The 5,789-nt window shown below is 34.6% G+C and overlaps 1 protein-coding gene across 6 annotated transcripts in view; it reads right to left on the reverse strand.

Moving 5' to 3' along the window:
* LOC106879393 (protocadherin gamma-A4) overlaps positions 1 to 5,254 on the reverse strand; it is a 332,347-nt gene extending 327,093 nt beyond the window's left edge. For 5 of the 6 annotated variants that reach the window (XM_014928922.2, XM_014928925.2, XM_014928927.2 and 2 more), the window contains exon 1: positions 3,927 to 5,253. The gene's annotated coding sequence lies outside the window, so the exon portion shown is untranslated. Of the gene's footprint in view, positions 1 to 3,926 lie in introns of all 6 variants that reach the window. The other variant, XM_052973100.1, reaches the window with a different exon arrangement.
* Positions 5,255 to 5,789: the final 535 nt, after the last annotated feature.

Below are 5,789 nucleotides of genomic sequence, written 5' to 3' on the forward strand. Positions count from 1 at the left end.
TATAAGCCCCCAAAAAGATGAAAGGCAAAGTCAACCCTGATGGAATTTGAACTCTGAATGTGAAGATGGAGAAATTGCCACAAGGCATTTTGCCTGGAGTGGGACTCTAAGGACCCACTGCATAAAAAAAAAAAATAATAATTATGCAGAAACATGTTGATATATAGCTATACAATAAATGTAGGAGTGGATAAAAACGAAATAACATTTAAATTCAAAAAGAAAAAAACAATAATAGTTCTTTCTCCTAAAGGCACAAGGCCTGAAATTTGGTGGGAGGAGACTAGTCAATTACATTGACACCAGTACTTCACTGGTATTTATTTTATTGACCCACCCAAAAAGATGAAAGGCAAAGTCAACCTTGGTGGAATTTGAACTCAGACTGTAAAATTGGACAAAATACTACTAAGCATTTTGCCTATCACGTAAATGACACAGCTAGCTCACCACCTTAATAATAATAATAATAATAATAATAATAATAATACTATAGGTACAAGGCATGAAATGTTAGGGGAGGAGGTCAATTTATTAGATAGACCTCAGTATGCAACTGGTACTTAATTTATCAACCCCAAAAGGATGAAAGGTAAAGTTGACCTTGCTGGAATTTGAACTCAGAATGTAAAGTCGGATGAAATGCTGCTAAGCATTTTGCTTGGAGTGGGGCTATAAGGACCCACTATATGGAAAACAAAATAATTGCTCAGAAACATGTTGATACGTAGCTATACTGTGGGAGTAGGTAAAACAAAATAACATTTAAATACAAAAACGAAAGAACAAAACCAATAATAATGATAACAATGAAAGCTATATTAATAATAAACTGAATAAATAATGTTTGCTGCCAGGCTATCCACAAATCATGTCTAGTCAAGGAACTGCGGAAACAGACTGTTAAGAAGTGATGGCATAAAGAGACAGAATTCAAAAGGAAATTTCTTTGAATGTAGATCAAAAACTTTACTGTGGACCTCACTTGCCAAAATATTACCTGATGCTCTATAGTATCCCTAACTGTAAGAGTAAAGGCCATGTATTTATGTCCCTACCCAATCAGACTACATGACTGATCGTTCCACCCCTAAATCCTTATCCTTCTGGAATATACCTCTTAGCTTATATATTTCTTGTGGAGGCATATGGTTCAGCATGCTGGTCTCATGGTTGTAAGATTGTGGTTTTGATTCCTAGACCAAATGACATGTCATTTCCTTGAGCAAAACACTTCATTTCACATTGCTCCAGTCCACTGGGCTGACAAAACTAAGTAAGCCTGTAACAGACCAACATCTCATCAAGTGCGGTATGTATGCAACGCAGAAACCAGGAAAACTGCCCCTATGAGTTTATGAGTCAGGAAAGGATCTTTACCCTTTTTCTTTTTTCCAACCTTTGCATTTTTCATGTAGCTGTCACTGTGTAACTAATCAATAGGAAAATAAAATCCATCTGTTGCAACAGGTATAAAGAAGGCCTCCAACAGCCATGGGTATGGTCCCTTCTTCCACAACAAAACAATAAAAACTGGATAACTGTAAAATATGAATAACGCAGGAGTGGCTGTGTGGTAAGTAGCTTGCTTACCAACCACATGGTTCTGGGTTCAGTCCCACTGCGTAGCACCTTCAGCAAGTGTCTTCTACTATAGCCTTGGGTCGACCAAAGCCTTGTGAGTGGATTTGGTAGACGGAAACTGAAAGAAGCCCATCGTATATATGTATATATATATGTGTGTGTGTGTGTTTGTGTGTCTGTGTTTGTCCCCCCACCATCGCTTGACAACTGATGCTGGTGTGTTTACGTCCCCGTAACTTAGTGGTTCGGCAAAAAGAGACCGATAGAATAAGTACTAGACTTAACAAAGAATAAGTCCTAGGGGGTCGATTTGCTCGACTAAAGGTGGTGCGCCAGCATGGCCGCAGTCAAATGACTGAAACAAGTAAAAGAGTAAAAGAGAGTAAAGAGTAACTGAATTGATCTCTGTACAAGACTAGTACTTATCAACAGTGCAGCGTTGAAAGACACTCAGCGTAGGTATGATTTGAAAACATCATCTACATGTATGAGAACAATTAACTAACCACATCAAATGTAGCTTCTATTACAAAACTACACCTTTTTCCATTTATAGAGAAAAGAAACTCTATGAGGTTAAATCAACATGTGGAAATAGCAATAACATTGCCAATAATAATGTTTTTGGCTTATTTGCCTCAAGGTTTTCTCTGAATGAGGGATGTTATGGTGATGGAAATCTCAAAAACATGGGCCAACAAAGGAATTAGAAACAGCAGTTAAATCCTCCCCAAATCAAGCCCTAAGAGCTATGGGGTGAAATGCGTAATGTGATCTTCCATGGAATAGAATAGAGGATGGTCAGAATTGGTCCATTAGCATTGTCCTGGGGTTAAACAACGGCAACATTTATCTTCACTGCATAATATAGTATTTGTATGATTCACACACATATACACACACATACACACACACAGATATACACATGTATAAGATTGCCTGTGTATTACATATACGCACAAACAGACACACATAAATATATATGTGTGTATGTATGTGTGTATCTTTGTGTGTGTGTGTGTGTGTACATATATATATGCATATGTATATATATATAATTGCCTATGTATGTGTGTGTATATTTATGTATATATATATATATATATATACACACACATATATATACTCATGTATAAATATATGTATATATATAAATATATATATATATATACATATATATGTATATGTATATATATATATATATATATATATATATATATATATATATATATATATATATATATATATATATATATATATATATATATATGTACATACATATATATTTATATGTATGTACATATATGTGTGTATGTATGTATGTATGTATCTGTGTATGTATGTATGTGTGTGTGTATGTGTGTATACAACAACGTACAACAATACATTATACCTGTATAAACATCATTATCATCATGACCATATTCAAACTGTTTTAAATCGAAAAGAAACAATAACTCACTGACAGGAATTGAACCACTAGTCTCTTATTTACCAGGAGTATGCTATCCATTACTTATTGGATATGTCTATCATAGCAAACTAATATTGGTAATGGTGTTGATAGTTGTAGACATAGCGTTCAAAAGGTAAATGCTGTGTTCAAAAGGTAAATGCTTTATGTAGACGGATGAGTTAGAAAAACAAAAACTTCAATGAAGTAAAATGTATCATAAAGTGTGTGTGTGTGTGTACACACACACACACAGACGAACACGCACACTCACACACACACACAGTGCTCACAAACAGTTAAGACCAATCACACACCATGCATACATATATATACATACACACACATATACATACGTCCATACATATATACATACATACATACATGCATACATACATTCTACCTCAACAAATTCCATCTGACCCATACAAGTTCGGAAAAGTGGACATTAAAACATCGCTGAAGATAAAGGTGATTATGATGCGTGTGTGTGTGAACGTGTGTGTGTGTACATACACACATATATATGTATTTATATATATATATATATATATATATATATATATATATATATATATATATATATATATATATATATATATATATATATATATACGCACACACATATATACATACAGAGAGTACGTGATAGATACACATATATATATAAAAATACATAAAATACTTAACATATACACATTCTTGCATACATGCATGCATACATGTATTCATACAATTCATGCATAAATATATACATACATACATACATACATACATACATACATACATACATACATACATACATGTGTACTTACATAATCCTTACTCACTTATATGCACACGTATTCATGCGAAAGTAAAGAATTTCAAACCAAAGAAATCCGCTTACTTGTAAGAATCCGTCCGATGGGTCCCTGTTAGATTCTCACTGTATGTTCTTAAGAAGAGTTTCCAGTTATTCTGCAGACTTGGAGTGGTAAGAGAAGGAGATAGGTGTATACATATGCTTGTGTGTATGTGAGTGCTTGTTTGTATGTGTGTGTGTGTATGTACTTATGTGTGTATGTATGTATGTATGTATGTATTTATTACAGTTTGTGCGAATTTGTTATATGTTGCCGTGTTGATAGTTTACAGACCGTAAGTTAAATGATCGGCTGGTTCAGAGAAAATGCAAGAGAAAGATTAAGCGAGTGTTGTATTTGTGTATATGAAAGACGTTTAAGAGTGAGAAGGATCGAAAGTGAAAGCGAAAGTAAAAGTAGCTTAGCGTTGAAGAGTGTGAGAGAAAGAGAGAGCATGTGCTTCTGTTTATATGTCTATACACAATGAATGAATGGGCATCTCTCTCTCTCACGCTCTCTCTTTTTCTCTCTGTATATGTGTGTATGGTTTTCTCAACTTATTGTAAGCTGTACGTATGTGATTCACTGGGTGTATGTCTCACCGTTTAAACGGTTACCTGTGTGTATTTTGTTTGTTTGTAACGTATAAGCGAACATATTCTTATACTTGTGTGTGCATGTATGTATTCTTATCTTGTGAGTGTGCGTTTGTTTATAATGTACGTGTGTGTGTGTATGTGTGTGCGTGTATGTGTGAATACTTACGAACTTGTGTTTCTTTTATGTAAGTAAAAATGTGATGCGAGTCGGTGTTTGGTAAACTCTGTCTAATCCCGAATGCGCTTCGGTGTACAGGAGTCTATCGTTATGAATGTTCGCTCTCACTGCTTCTTAACCGGCGTGCGAGTGTGTGCGTGTGTGTGTGCATGTGTGCATGTGTGCAGTTATACGTAAGTGTATCCATGCGTATGCGAGCCAGTGTCAGAATCCGGTAATGTTTTTTTAACTTAAGTATTTGCATATATATATATAGATATATACATATATATAACTAGAAAGATAGATAGATAGATAGATAGATAGATAGATAGATAGATAGATAGATAGATTCACGTTTGTGAATATGTATCTATAAAAGCATCGATATGAGTTTTGACACTGCTTGTTTAAGTGCGCGCATGTTATGTGTCTCCGCACGATGTTTGTAGGAGTTCCTTTCTGTCTCTCTCTCTCTCTCGCTTTCTTTCTTTTTCTCTCTTAGTATTTTCGTAACCTGTGGCTTTGGAACAGTTCTGACTGAAGTTCGCTGTTCTGTTCCGTGGTTATGACCACTGACTGATAGCTGTGGTCCTCAACTAAACAGAACGCTCACCACCGCTGACCATAACACTGGAACCACCGCACCACCATCGTCGTTATCTTTTAGTGCAGTTGCTAACCTCTACGAAATCTATTCGCACTTCTGGCCTGCCGTTTCTCACTCCACCTTTTTACCTAGCATTTCATATACAAATCACACTTTCATACGCACGTATGTATGTATGTATGTATGTATGTATGTACGTATGTATGTATGTATGTATTATGCATGTATGTATGTGTGTATATGTATGTACGCATGTATGTATGTATGTATGTATGTATGTATGTATGTATGTATGCATGTATGTATGTATGTATGTATGTATATACGTACGTTTGTACGTATGTATGTATGTATACATGTGTGTATGTATATATATATTACTGCTTTAACGTTTTAATATGTGCGTCTCTTTCAGATATATGAACTACTGACGATGTGTATATACATATATATACATATATACATACATACATATATATACATCCATATATATATATATATATATATAAGACAATTCAAACAAATAGAGGATGATACATAT

Source organism: Octopus bimaculoides, chromosome 14 (genome assembly GCF_001194135.2).
Source record: "Octopus bimaculoides isolate UCB-OBI-ISO-001 chromosome 14, ASM119413v2, whole genome shotgun sequence".
In the NCBI taxonomy this organism is placed as follows: domain Eukaryota; kingdom Metazoa; phylum Mollusca; class Cephalopoda; order Octopoda; family Octopodidae; genus Octopus; species Octopus bimaculoides.